The sequence below is a fragment of the Neofelis nebulosa genome, chromosome 7 (genome assembly GCF_028018385.1).
Source record: "Neofelis nebulosa isolate mNeoNeb1 chromosome 7, mNeoNeb1.pri, whole genome shotgun sequence".
NCBI classification, from domain to species: domain Eukaryota; kingdom Metazoa; phylum Chordata; class Mammalia; order Carnivora; family Felidae; genus Neofelis; species Neofelis nebulosa.
Window position 1 is genome coordinate 79,569,006 of NC_080788.1, and position 15,765 is coordinate 79,584,770.

A 15,765-nucleotide genomic window follows, 5' to 3' on the forward strand; every position below is an offset into this window, starting at 1 on the left:
GAGTCAATGCAGTAGAAAAGGCATTCATGAAATTAACTAAAGTGAATATCAATTTTAAAGTTCTAAGTCTTTCAAACTAAAGAATAAATAGCATGATAAATGTGAACTTTTTTTAACTTGCAGGGCAACCACTGGATTAAACAAGCTAAACAAGTATAATTTTCCTGCAAGCCTTTACTCCTCAGAATATAAGTATTTTAGAATATATGGTAAATCTTCAACAGAAAGGGTTTTTTCCAAATTTAAGTCACAGAAATTTTTGCTGAAAGTTTTTCTGGGATTAAAGATTAGAGCACCATAAATTATCAAAAAGTTGTACTAAGATACAAATAAAAATTATATTAAAAATGACATTAGCAAAGTTCTGGTTGGTGTGCCAACCAAAAAAAAAAAAAAAAAACAAAACCAACAATTAGCTTTACTAATGCTAAAGCATTAAAAATTTAAAGCATTAAAAAATGTATGGATAATGTCTTCTTCCTGACTGGCCTTGGTGCATTCTGTCTCAGCTGCTGATGACAAGATATCTTCAGGAAAGGCCAAAATCGGTCATCCTGCCTCCAACTTCAAAGCCATGGCTGTTATGCCAGATGGCCAGTTTAAAGACATCAGGGGAGGCACCTCAGTGGTTCAGTCAGTTAAGCATCTGGTTCCTGATTTCGGCTCAGGTCATGATCTCACCGTTCCAGGTTCCAGAGATCGAGTACCGCTGACAGCACAGAGGCTGCTTGGGATTTTCTCTCTGTCTCTCTCCCAGCTCCCTCCCTTCTCACACTTTCTCTCTCAAAATAAATAAACTTAGAAAAAGACATCAACCTATCTGACTACAAAGGAAAATACGTTGTGTTCTTTTACACTCTTGGCTTCACCTTTGTGTGTCCTGCAGAGATCATTGCTTTCAGTTACAGGGCAGGAGAATTTAAGAAACTCAGCTGCTAAATGATTGGTGCATCTGTGGTTCTCATTTCTATTGCCTGGCGTGGATCATCACACCCAAGAAACAAAGAGAACTGGGACCCAGGAACATTCCCTTGGTATCAGAAGCCAAGCATGCCAGTGTCCAGGACAATGGAATCTTTTTTTTTTTTTTTTTTTGCTTTTCTTTTCATGTTTTTATTTAGATTCTAGTTTGTTAGCATACAAGGTAAGATTGGTTTAAGGTGAAGAATCTAGTTTAATTTAGTAAAAGTGGTTTCAGGTGAAGAATTTAGTGGATCATTACTTACATACAACACCCAGTGATCATCACAAGTGCCTTCCATTTAGCCCATCCCCTGCCAGTACTTGTTCTCTATAGTTAAGAGTCTTTATGGTTTGCTTCCCTCTCTTTTTTTCCCCTTCCCTTATGTTCATCTGTTTTGTTTGTTAAATTCCACATATGAGTGAAATCATATGGTATTTGTCTTTCTATGACTCTTATTTCACTTAGCATAATACATTCTAGCTCCATCCACATCATTGCAAATGCCAAAGTTTCATTTTTAATGACTTAGTAATATTCCATTGTGTGTATGTGTATATATACACATATACATATACATATACACACATGTACATATACATTTACATATACATACATATATATCCCCTCTTCTTCATCCATTCATTGCTCAATGAACATTTGGGATCTTTCTGTAGTTTGGCTATTCTTGATAATCCTGCTATAAACCCTGGGGTGCATATGCCCCTTCAAATCTGTAATTTGTATCCTTTAGGTAAATACCTAGTAATGCAATTGCTGGTTTGTAGGGCAACTCTATTTTTAATGTTTTGAGGAACCTCCATACTGTTTTTCAGAATGGCTGCACAGTTTGCATTCCCACCAAATCATAAGAGGGTTCCTCTTTTGCCACATCCTTGTCAACATCTCATTTTGTTTGTTGTTAATTTTAGCCATTCTGACAGGTGTGAGGTGGAATCTCATTGCATTTTTTATTTGTTTTTCCCTGATGATGAGTAATATTGAGCATCTTTTCCTGTGTCTGTTGGCCATCTGAATGTCTTCTTTTGAAAAACGTCTATTCATGTCTTCTGCCCATTTCTTAACTGGATTGTTTGGCTGTTGCCTGTTGGGTTTGATAAGTCCTTTATAGACTTGAATACTAACCCTTTTTCAGATATGTCATTTGCAAATACCTTCTCCATTCTGTAGGCTGCTTTTTGGTTTTGTTGTTTCCTTACCTGTGCTACATTTTCTTTATCCATTTATCCATCAGTGAATATTTAGGTTGATTCTATGTCTTGGCACTCATAAATAATGCTGCAAAGAACAGAAGGGTGCATATATCTTTTTGAATTAGTGTTTCATTTTCTTTGGACACATACCAGAAGGGTAATTGCTGGATGGTATGGAATTTCTATTTTCAATTTTTCGAGAAACTTCCATACTGTTGTCATAGTAGCTACATGAATTTACATTCCTACCAACAGTGCACAAGGGTTCTCTTTTTTCCACATCCTTGCCAAAACCTGCCATTATCTTTTTATTAATAGCCATTCTGACAAGTATGAGGTGATATCTCATTGTGCTTTTGTTTTGCATTTCTCTGATATTCATCAGATATCAGATGATGCTTAGTTCCTTTGCATCTGTCTGTTGGCCATTTGTATGTCTTCTTTGGAAAAATGTCTGTTCATGTCTTCTGTCCATTTCTTCTGTGCAGAAGCTTTTTATCTTGATGAAGTCCCAACAGTTCATTTTGCTTCTGTTTCCCTTGCCTCCATGTGTCTAGTAAGAAGTTACTGCACTTAAGGTCAAAGAGGTTGCTTCCTGTGTTCTTTCCTAGGATTTTGATGGTTTCCTGTCTCATAATTAGGTCTCTCATTTACTTTGAATTTATTTTTGTGTATGGTGTAAGAAAGTGGTCGACTTTCATTCTTCTGTATGTTGTCACCCAGTTTTCCCGACACCATTTGTTGAAGAGACTATCTTTTTTTTCTACTGGATATTCTTTCCTGCTTTGTTGAAGATTAGTTGACCATATAGTTGTGAGTCCATTTCTGGCTTTTCTATTCTGTTCTATTGATCTGTGTGTCTATTTTTGTGCCAGTACCATACTGTCTTGATGACTATAACTTTGTAATATAATTGAAGTCCAGAATCATGATGCCTCCAGCTTTGCCTTGCTTTTTCAGGATTGCTTTGGCTATTCAGGGTCATTTGTGGCTCCATACAAATTTTAGGATGTGTGGCTCTTTGAAAACTGCTGGTGGTATTTTTATAGGGAATGCATTAAATGTGTAGGCTGCTTTGGGTAGTATAGACATTTTAACAATATTTTTCCATCCAATCCATGAGCACGGAATGTTTTTCCATTTCTTTGTGTTCTCTTCAGTTTCTTTCATAAGTGTTCTATAGTTTTCAGAGTACACATCTTTTACCTCTTTGGTAAGGTTTATTTTTAGGTATCTTATTATTTGTGATCCAATTGTAAATGGGATTGATTCCTTGACTTCTTTTTCTGTTGCTTCATTATTGGTGTATAGAAATGCAACAGATTTCTTTACATTGATTTTATATCCTGTGACTTTGCTGAATTCATGTATTAGTTCTAGCAGTTTTGTGGTAGAGACTTTTGAGTTTTCAACCTACAGTATCATGTCATCTGCAAATAGTGAAAGTTTGACTTCTTCCTCGCTGACTTGGATGTCTTTTATTTCTTTTTTGTTGTCTTATTGCTGAGGCTAGGACTTCCAGTACTATGTTATATAACAATGTGAGACTGGACATTCCTATCTTGTTCCTGACCCTAGAGGCAAAGTTCTGTTTTTCCCCACTGAGGGTGATACTGGCTGTGGGTGTTTTGTATATGGCCTTTAGGACTATGGAATGTTAAAGCTGATGAATGTAACTTGTTCAGGGCCTCTCTATCATTGATGATAAAGGCATCCTTTGGCAGATCACTGTGAATGACTTCCTTATGGAACATTCTATGGATAAGATTCTGAGACTAATTCAGGCCTTCAAGTTTACTGACACGCATGGGGAATTGTGCCCAAGGCTGCAAGACTGGCAGCGATATCATCAAGCCTGATATCCAGAAGAGCAAAGAATATTTCACCAAGCAGAAGTGAGTGCTGGGCCATTTTAGGGCCAGGCTGCAGTGGGTAACCATGAAGACAAGATTTCATTTGTACAATTGTCATGCTTAAAACATAAGACTTTAGGCTCAGTGCGGACGTGGTGTGGAACAGAACAGGCCTTTCCTGCAGGGGTTGGGAAGGCTGCCCTTTCTTCCTCTAGAGAGAGTGGCCCGAGCTGTGCTATGGGGCAGGACAACTGATGTGTATAGTAGTGGGGCATCACTTTAGGTTATTTGTTGTTTCTATTAAACTTGAACTGAGGGGAAAAAAGAAATATATAGACAAATGAATTCTATATGGCTATTTGACATCCTTCAGATTAAAATTTGGATGAATGTATATAGTCACAAGCTTCTGTAGGCTTGAGCATGAAAAAGAAACAATAGAAAAGGTCTACATCCCAAGTATCTTTGTAGCTTCCTTAGCATATCCAAAATATCAGATACTTTGGACAGTGTTCTTTACTATTTATATACATTGCTGCTTCATACAACATAGAAATTCCTATATCATAGTACATGAACTACATTATAAAAGCTTCAAACTTTGCAATTACCACCTATAGACAGGATCCTATTTTAATAAACATATATAACCAATGTGAATTGTGGTCTTAGGCCAGATTTTTTCCTTAAAACCCAGATTTTGATGTAAACACCTGAGTGGGTGATGAACAATGGAAATTTGAGGAGAAAGGATGAGGAGCTGATGAGTTCAGTTTTGCCACATGGTACATTTAGGTGAAGATTTTCAGTAAGCAACTGAACTTTCACGTCTGATGTTCAAAAATAAGTTGAACTAAAGGTAAAGATTTGGGATTAACAAATAATAGAAACTGAAGCCAACAAAGTAGTGAAGATCATTCAGATGGACAATATATAGTAATATGAGAAAACATCTAAGGGGAAAAAACACCTTAAAGAAAAAAAACTCACGGGGCGCCTGAATGGCTTAGTTGCTTGAGTGTCCGACCTCAGCTCAGGTCATGATCTCATGGCTTGTGAGTTCCAGCCCTGTGGCAGGCTCTGTACTGAGCTGGGAGCCTGGAACCTGCTTTGGATTCTGAGTCTCCCTCTCTCTCTTTCTCTCTCTTGTGCTCTCTACTTGTGCTCTCTCTTTCTTTCTCTCTCTCTCAAAAATAAATAAACCTTAAAATAATTTTTTTAAAAATTCATTATTTAATGCTTAGCCAGACAAAAACAAGAATTCCTTATAGAATGACAATTTAACAAAGACTATTTTATATGAAAGTGCATCACATTGTTGCCTTTCATCTTGAGTTTATTTTCTCAGTACTTGCAAATCAAACACACACACACACACACACACACACACACACAAATGCAGATTTCATAATTGTGGTTATGGTGCAATAATACCATAATAGAGAAAATGTTTATGAAATATTTACTCTGTGCCAGACACTGTGCTAAGTGTTTTAAATACATTAAATCACCTAATCTTCATAATAGCCTGTTCTAGTTATTTGTTGCCATTAATAAACTAAACCAAAACTTGGTGTTTTAAAACAGCCATTTATTATATTTCATGATGAATGAAATCTGTTTAAAAAATCACATACGGTTAGAATTGGTGATACTGTTACTCCACAATGAGTCAGCTGATGTCACTATATGTTAATTCAGCTGGTGGATGGGCTGTTCAGAAGAGTCCCAGAGGTTTAACACACATGTCAGGTGCCTTGGCTGGAATGGCTGGAAAGCTGAGTTCAGCTAGCATTGGTAACCCAAGCACCTACATGTGGTGTCTCCAGCATGGTTGTCTAAGGGTAGTCAAATTTCTTATATGATTGGCTAAGGACTCTGAGAGGCAGTTTTTCAAGAGCAAGAATTCAAAAAGGGATGAGCAAACACTGCAGAGCTTCAGATCTCACTCCAAAAGTCCCAGAATCTCACTCCCATTGCAATCGATTCATTAAGGGCATCACAAAGGCCAACTTAGACTCAAAGAGATGAAAATTGAACATCACCCTCAAAAAGAAGGGTAGCAAAGTATTTATAGACATCTTTAATCTATCACAGAGCTCTATACGATAAATATGATTATCATTCCCTTTCATAGATGACAAAACTGAGTCCTCTATGGTTGATAAATTGCCAGGATCCCATTGTTGGTAAGTAGTTAAGCCAGTAATTAAAACATGGCAGTCCTAACTCCAGTGCCTTAGCCCTTAGCTGCTGTTCTAGAAATGGTTGATTATGTATCACATTTGAGGAGCTATTTTGGCTGTCAATCAGTAGATCTAACATAAATAGTAACACTGTAAAATCTTTGGTAATCTGAAAGGTGCCAAGTAAATTTTTAAAATATTTTTACATACAGAGCGTTCATAGATGTAGCAGAGGATACAAAATGTACCAACCTATAACCCATAAAAAGTTTACGTTTTAGTGGAGAGAATGAGGATAACAACCTTGGGACAAAGTTGTTACTACATATTGTGAAGTGATCCCTGTAGAATAGTTATAGCCATTCAGAGGTAGCAAATAGGCTGATTTGCACTGATTCTTTATATAGAATATGCTCTCTGCCATGACTGTCCTTCCAATCCGCTGTGCATGACCACCTTTAAGTTCAAATTTGAATGTCACATCCTCCTGAAGACAATCCTCAATCTTCAAACTCTGTGCAAGCTCTCTGCCCTTTGAACCTCTATTATACATTGTTTACATTTATCTCAGGATACTCAGCTCACCCTACTTTATATTAGTTATGTTTGCACTTGTCTAGGCTCTCCTCTGTTAACCAGACCATTTGTTCTACTCATCTTTGTCCCTTCTTTAGTACACTGAATTTTAAAAATGAATCAATAATTACTTGTAAATTATGTTAAATGTAAATCTAGTAAGGGTGTATTGAATAGCCATTTAATATTTGCAGATGTTTAGTGTATGCCAGAAACTAGGTACAGAAAGGTTACTAAAACATGGCCAATGCCGAGGATGCAGAGAAAGGGGAACTCTTTTGCACTATTGGTGGGAATGCAAACTGGTACGGTCACTTTGGAAAACAGTATGGAGGTTCTTCAAAAAGTTAAAAATAGAATTACCCAATTACCCAACAATTGCACTACTGGGCATTTACTGAAGGATATAAACATACAGATTGAAAGGGGTACATGCAACCCAATATTTATGGCAGCATTATCAATAATAGCCTAATTGTGGAAAGAGCCCAAATGTCCATCAACTGATGAATGGATAAAGAAGTGGTACACACACACACACACACACACACACACATAATGGAATATTACTCAACCATCAAAAAATGAAATCCATGTTTGCAGTCACATGGATTGAGCTAGAGTGTATTATGCTAAGCAAAATAAGTCAGTCCGAGAAAGACAAATACCATATGATTTCATTCATATGTGGAATTAAACAAAACAGATGAACATAGGAGAGGGGTAAAAAAAAGAGAGAGAGAGAGAAAGACAGGGGGGAGGCAAACCATAAGAGACTCCTAACTATAGAAAACAAACAGGGTTGATAGAGGGAAGTGGGTGGGGCATGGGCTAAATGGGTTATGAGCATTAAGGAGGGCACTTGTTGTGATGAGCACTGGGTGTTATATGTAAGTGATGAATCACTAAATTCTTCACCTGACACCAATTTTACCATATATGCTAACTAGAATTTAAATAATAACTTGAAATTAAAAAAAAGAATTGTAAGAAGGAAACAGGGCCAATGCACTTACAAGAGTTGACAATGTAGTTATCTGTTAAATCTAAATCTAAAACTTAGAGTTCAAGGATTCACACGAGTACAGTTATTGGCAACCACAACAATGTCTTGAATTCAATTTAAACTGAGAGATTTGCCTAACACAAATTTTAAACTTTTATTTTTTTACAATTTACAAAGGCCTAAACATTAAGATAATATTAAAACGGACAGTACATATTTTTTGTCCAGTTAGGGGAAAAGCTCTTCCTCATCACCAAGCCATGTTATCTGCAATTTTTTTTAAAGCTCGGAGCTGAAAATAAATGCTAACATTGTACTAATATCTTTATAATATCGGCAATAGATCAATACCTTTATTAACAAAAGTATGTTACTTAAATCCTATTTCACCAATCCTTTGGATTTATCACCAATATATTTTATCATTAAGGTACTATATAAATTTAAAAATCTCTTCATCAAAACTTTTAGCATGATTAATGAAAATGAAATATTGGTGTTTTCAATTAACTATGATTTTGCAAATTAGGCTTTTTTTAATTCTTTTTTCATTAAATCACCAATGGTAATTTTCTAACTTAAAAATGAATACCAAAAATTCAGGGAATGTTGCATACCTTTTGCACATAAAAAAATTCTTTCAGTGGACACGATCAACTCTAATTTATCCTCTTTAAATCAGTTAGAATTGAAAGCGACCCTCCACGAAGAACAGTTCCACAAATCAACCTCATCTTTCAAGCAAAAAAATATTTTTGTGTCCATTTCCCTCATCAGTGGACCTACTCACCGCTGCTTCAAGCAACCTGCTTGCTCCTATCAAAATGAAACCTCAAGAAACTCAAGAACAAATTCAGCCAAATAGAATATAATGATTATAAAGTTTAAAGAGTCAGTTTCCAAGAGGTAGTTGAGTTTCAGAAAGGCAAACCCTTACACCAAAACCAATAATCTGTAATTGAGAAATTGAGGCATATGCTAGTAAGTAGGGATGATAAAATGTGATAAGGAACTTCTTGGGTCTTGTTACACACACAGAAATCATGTTACATCAACAATATATTCGGTCAGAATATAAAACTAGAGAATAATTACTACCCTACACAAATGGACACCATTCTCTTTTCTTTCTAACTGTAAGGTATCTAATATTCAATCCCAGTTGAAGAATGAGTTATTAACCATAAAGAAAGCCTTTACAGTAAACCTCCCCTTAAAGGTTACCTGTACTCTAGATCATCTTAAAAGAGGACACATTAGAAAATATCTACTGGGGCGCCTGGGTGGCGCAGTCGGTTAAGCGTCCGACTTCAGCCAGGTCACGATCTCGCGGTCCGTGAGTTCGAGCCCCGCGTCAGGCTCTGGGCTGATGGCTCAGAGCCTGGGGCCTGTTTCCGATTCTGTGTCTCCCTCTCTCTCTGCCCCTCCCCCGTTCATGCTCTGTCTCTCTCTGTCCCAAAAATAAATTAAAAACGTTGAAAAAAAAAATTAAAAAAAAAAAAAAGAAAAAAAAAAAGAAAATATCTACTAAGCAATGCTTAAATTAAGCACTGATTCAGGAAGAAAGGAGATTAAAACGTTTTGATCTGCTAAGAACTATGTTTTTCATTGCAGCATTGGTAGTAGAAGCTGGTTTTTTCCCCTCTCAATAAAAGGAACTGGGAACAAATTCACAAGACATAGGCAAATCACAATTTTTTTTTTTTTTTTTTTTTTTTTTTTTGGGACAGAGAGAGACAGAGCATGAACGGGGGAGGGGCAGAGAGAGAGGGAGACACAGAATCGGAAACAGGCTCCAGGCTCCGAGCCATCAGCCCAGAGCCTGACGCGGGGCTCGAACTCACGGACCGTGAGATCGTGACCTGGCTGAAGTCGGACGCTTAACCGACTGCGCCACCCAGGCGCCCCTAATTTTTAATATTGCTTCCTATCCTTCTGAGATCAAATCAGTTTTTTAAAAAGAGTAGGGAGGATCTTATTCCAAGAAAGATTATAATTTCTCACCATTATAGTCACAGTGTAATACTGCACACAGTCTGCAGAAAAATAAAAGTCATTATTATTTCTCCAGTTTAAGGGCCCATACAGAAATTATACCAATTCTTACCCTTTTCAGAAAAAAAAAAACTGTATATAATCAGGAAGCCTTACCATGATCAATAGAAATAGCACACACCATAAGGCAGTCTGTTAGTTTGTCTACCAAATGTATTTTCCCTTTATTCCTAGACACAAAACTAAATGGAATTTTCTAGCCTCCTTTTTATAATGAAGTCATGTGACTGTTTTTCTCCATAGAATATAATGTGATATATGCCTGTTATGGACCTGAGTCTTGGGACCATGACTATACACCCACCATGTTGTCTTTCTCCTTATTATCAGCTGGGATTTACAGAGACTTGGTCTCTGCCATGCAGAGGATGACAGCTCTAGGGGATGACAGGGCAACCAGTGGGGAAAGAACCTGTATCTCTGAATAACCTCATAGAGCAGAGTTGAACCACTCAGTTTGAACTTTTATGTAAAGGAGAAATCATCTCATCTCATTTAACTTACTGAAACATTGTTCTCTTTACTATAGCACCCTACTCTAACTCTAACTAATAGAGACCAATATTTCCTATCCACAGAAGCTATTCAAGAATTACCAGCATGAGTACTTTTCCTCGTTATTTTTTTAAAGTAATCTCAACACCCAAATTGGGGCTCAAACTCATGACCTCAAGATCTTCTTCTTTTTTCTTTTAAATATTTATTTATTTTTGAGAGAGAGAGAAAGAGAGAGAGAGAGAGAGAGAGAGAGAGAGCACAAGATGGGGAGGGGCAGAGAGAGAGAGAAGGAGACACAGAATCCAAGCAAGTTCCAAGGCTCTGAGCTGTCAGCACAGAGCCCGACACGGGGCTCGAATTCACAAACTGTGAGATCATGACCTAAGCCAAAGTCAGACATTTAACCAACTGAGCCACCCACGTGCCCTCCAATTATTCTTGATCAATATAAGCCTGACTAATTGAGAGTGGCAAGGCATTCATATATCTAAATACAAGCAAAAAGGCAACCCCACCAATATAATCCAAATATAGTAATAATACCTAAATTCAGCTATGTATAACCATGTTTCATGATTTGACTTTATATAAAAACTTGGAATTTCTGCATTACTTTAGGGCACAGTCTGGAGACCAATAAAGAAAAGACATATAACAAAGTGATGTTTGATTTTTTTTTTATCATTTAAATAATTTTCAACAACTGCTTGAAAAGTTAATAACCAGTTTAGGCTTCTGTTTTATTTTAGGGTTTATTTGATATACAGGTAAATTATTTCCAACTTAATTTATTATATTTCAGGAAATCCTGAAAAGATCACTTCCCAACTTCCCAAAGTATGTCTTGCTTACTCAAAAATGCCCAGATTTCCTTTAATAGAGTGAAATGTCTAATAAAGGGAAGATAAGATTTGAGATAATCTTCTGAGGAGAAGATAAAACAAATTGAATTTACATCCAGGTATAAATGATTGACTTCAGACGTTCTTCTAAAAATAGTTTTTATTGAGGTGTCTGCTGGCTTGTTTGGTAAAATGAATGACTCTTGATCTCAGGCTTGTAAGTTCAAGCCCCATCTTGGGTGTAGAGATTACTTCAAAATAAAATCTTAAAAAAAAAATTGAAAAGAAAAAGAAAAAAAAGAAAAATAGTTTTTATTGAAAGATAGGGTACATGAAAAGTAGAAAGGAAAGAGGTATGTCTTCAGGTGAAAAGATATAAATCATCTACTTTTCAGTTCCACCTAGAATTGATTGACTCTACTGCAAATAAAGTGATAGTAAAAAGAAAAGAAATCAACAGATGGACCAAATAATCATCCATAGATGGCAGGGACACAGCATTGTTAACAGGAGATGTGCTATATCCACAGGTATGAATCAGTTTTATGTGTTAGCAGTTAACCACCTATTGTGTTTTTTTCTATGATTCATATAAGGAAATCAGTCTCCTCCCTGAAATTCACCCCACTTTCTCACTGATAAAAGAAATCATTTTGTTAAATTGACAGTGATCTACGATCCTTCACATCTCTAAGCCAGCTTCCTCATCTGTAAAATAACAAAATAATACTATGTTATAGACTCATTTTAAGGTTAAAGAAAATTATATCTGTGGAGTGCCAACACAATTCGTACCATTCAGCGGGAATTCAATAATTTTTTGTTTTCTGTTTTCACTCTTTCATTATTATATAAAATGTGAAGTTCCTCAGGTACTTCCTTTGCCTAAGCCAAATACCAGAATCCGGCAAAAAATATTACACAATTACTATGAATGTACTAACCTTACTTTGCCAACTTTTCATTATAATAACAGTTAACATGTGAAGAATGCTTATGATTTTATGCCACAATCTTCAAAAGGTTTTATAGATGCAGAAACTAAAATTCAGATGGGTTAGGAAACTTCTGAAGGTTACACAGCTAATAATTTGAAAAGATGGCATTTTCACTTGGGAAATTGAGTTCTCAAGCCCATACCTTTAATCACTATGTTGTACTGCCTCTCACTTTTGTTTTCATAATACCTGCCTGGACATAACATCACATAGTCTTATTTTCATATTTACTGTCTAACTGTTCTTGAAAATACCCACTCTGACCTGTCTCTTTATAAACGCTCTATTGTACATGGCCTTCTTATAATTTTCATTTCATTTATATTATTGACCTTAATATGTTTTACAAATATTGCCATAGTTAATCTGAGTCAAGTTTCTTTTAAGTATAATGAAAAAGAGATTTAGAAAGTATTAAACATTAGAGCCCAAGGGAAATTTTATTTTTTTAAGTTTTTTAAAATTTATTTATTTTGAGAGAGAGACAGAGAGAACGGGTGGGAGAGGGGCAGAGAGAGGGAGAGGGAGAATCCCTTCATGGAAAGCAGGCTCCATGCTTTCAGCACAGAGCCCAATGTAGGGTTTAAACCCACAAACCATGAGATCATGACCTGAGCCAAAACCAAGAGTCAGATGCTTAACCAACTGAGCCACCCAGGTGCCCCTGAAGGGAATTTTTTAAAAGCTGTCTTGCTTCTAGATTGTGTAGGACTTGTAACCATTCAGAACATATTAAATGGTGAGTGTTTAAATCTCTTAGTGGTTCTACCTAGCCCATTATCTTCCAAAATTAATTATTTAAATTACGCTTTTTTATGGTGATCTCCAAATCTCCTGAATTTAAGTCAGTGTTTTTTTCCAGAAAAATATTGTCTTAATGAACAGTGGCGTTCCTTACCACATAACAAATCAAACAAAAGTAGAAATATACTAGACTTTAATTATAACCTATGACTCATCTTATTTTATTTTAGCATTTTAAAGATTATCACTCCATTATCCTCTGGCGTCCACTGTATTTTTTTAGAAAAAGAATAGCTAATACCCTTATCTTGCCTTCATTAGCTCCTTGCAAAGTAATACATCTTTTTTTTTTCTAGCTGCTTTTTCTTTTTATCTGTAGTGTTCAGAAGTTTTATCCTCATTTGCCAGTTTTGTTTGGTTTTGCATTTATCCTATTTGGACTCTTAGCATTTCTTGCTTTGATATTTTAATCAATGTTGGAAATTTCTGCTGCACCGTCTCTTTATTACTTCCTTCCCATCTTCACTCTGATCATTTCCCTTTAGATCAGATCTTCATTATCAATACGGACTCATTCAACCGCTTTCGAAATTTGCTCCCTGCCTCTAGTCTTTAAATATACCTCCCTCACATACTCATACTACTTTCACAATTAAAACACTCAGTTCCCATAAGATAATGTCTAAAGTCCTCAGTAAATGTATCTATAAGGTCCTCATGATATGATGCCTAGCAATATTTCAGTCATGTGTCCTGCTGTTTAACACTTCAACCTTAAACAACCTGTGACTGTTTGTAGTTTCCTATAAACTCATACTAGGTCTCAGTGATACAGCTCTATTTTTCAACTCCCCTGAGACTCTTCTAAAATAAAAACAAAAATCCATAAAAATAGAATTAATATGTAACCAAGAAGAAGGTAAGAGAACTATGAGCAAATGAGAGAGAGCAACAAATTGCTAGAGGCTGGAAAGTGCAGAATAGAAATTTAACTGAGTGCAGTTAAAAGGTAAGGCCTAGAAAACAAAGTCTTTAAAACAGAAAAGTCAATTGCTAACTGAAAGCATAGGAGGCTTACCTTTTTTTAAAACAAGAAAGATGGGGCGCCTGGGTGGCGCAGTCGGTTAAGCGTCCGACTTCAACCAGGTCACGATCTCGCGGTCCGTGAGTTCGAGCCCCGCGTCAGGCTCTGGGTTGATGGCTCAGAGCCTGGAGCCTGTTTCCGATTCTGTGTCTCCCTCTCTCTCTGCCCCTTCCCCGTTCGTGCTCTGTCTCTCTCTGTCCCAAAAATAAATAAAAAACGTTGAAAAAAAAAATTTAAAAAAAAAAAATAAATAAAATAAAACAAGAAAGAAAAGTCCATTTCTAACCAAAAGTACAGTAGGGCAGAGGGAAGTAAAGTTGTGTAAAAAGTCATGATTCCAATGTGGAAAATATACATCTTTGGCATGATTTTAAGTAAGTGATAGTTAAGAAAAGAGAATCCATTTCATCATAGCACAGTACATGACCCAGCATAGTCATAAAAACATAAATGTACACAATTAATGCAGAAAAAGTGAAAAATTTGTTTGCTGTTTCCTATCAAGTCACAATGATAACAATCTTAACAAAACAAAAATAATAGGGTAGCTGATAAGTGGTGGAGAATGACAAAGGTAAAAAGATGGAGGAAACAGCAGAAGTGATAATATCATCTCTTAACAATGTGTTGGGTCATTATTTATGAACACAAAAGTAACCTGTAGAAGTAATAAAATGATAAGTAACTCTAAAAGACACCAAGGAGGTCTAATCATATAATTTAGTGATACGGAGAAATCACCAAAAGAAATGCAAGCAAAAATATTTAAAAGAGCTTACCCCTAGGAAACCAATTAGCCACTGAATAGAAATGGTTCTGTTTCTTTGATTACAAGATCTTCTAAATCATTTTATTATTGTTACATGTTCTTGTGTTCCACTTATAATTTTTTTCTAAATGTTTTGAAGAGAGAGCTTAGGTGGCATTAGGCTTTCCAGAAAGCCTTCCCTCAGTCTGAAGATCCAAGTGGCTTTCCTGTGTGTTTTCATAGTACCCAACACATACCTCCAATGTGGCACTAATGTTAACATACACCTATGACTATGTGTTCATCTTTTCCACTAGAATCTGAGTTCTTTTGGAGGCGGAATTAAATTTTATTCATCACTCTACCCTCATCACCTCATACATTATCTGGTACACGGTAAGTCATAATTATATGTTCACTCAGTGAATAAACTATCAACTGTGTTGGGTAATCAATTTTTTTAAGGAGGCTCTATACCCAACATGGGACTTGAACACACGAACCCAAGTTCAAGACTCCCATGCTCTACTGACTGAGCCAGCTAGGTGCCCCATATTGGGTAATCTATATTAAAGTCAATATTTCAATTCATTTATGGGAATTAATATAGACACTCATGAGATATTTAATCCTTTCCTTACCTCACTGCATATTTTAACTTTGTAATGACAATGAATGTAATAGAGATGTAAAGCCACATGTTTCCAAACCATCAGTATTTATCAGACACGGCAAGAAAACTTTAATCACAATATAATATTCAAAATTCTCACACCTACAATTTAAAACAAATCAAAAGTTGATTCTAAGTCTAACTGGTTTTAAATCAACTTACCAAGTTCAAAAATGTTAATATCTCTCACTAACTCACAGCATGCTACTATCAGCCTTAATTTTGTATTATTTCATAGAAATGTTGCAATTACAATTTAGTCCACATTGATCAGCAAAAGTTAAAGGGCAAAATTAATTAACGGAAATAGTAAAGGGCAAAAGATTA

General features: G+C 36.0%; 1 pseudogene; it reads left to right on the forward strand.

The window, feature by feature from the left end:
- The first annotated feature begins 6 nt into the window (after window positions 1-6).
- LOC131517966 (peroxiredoxin-1-like) lies at window positions 7-4,074 on the forward strand (annotated as a pseudogene).
- The last annotated feature ends 11,691 nt before the right edge of the window (window positions 4,075-15,765 follow it).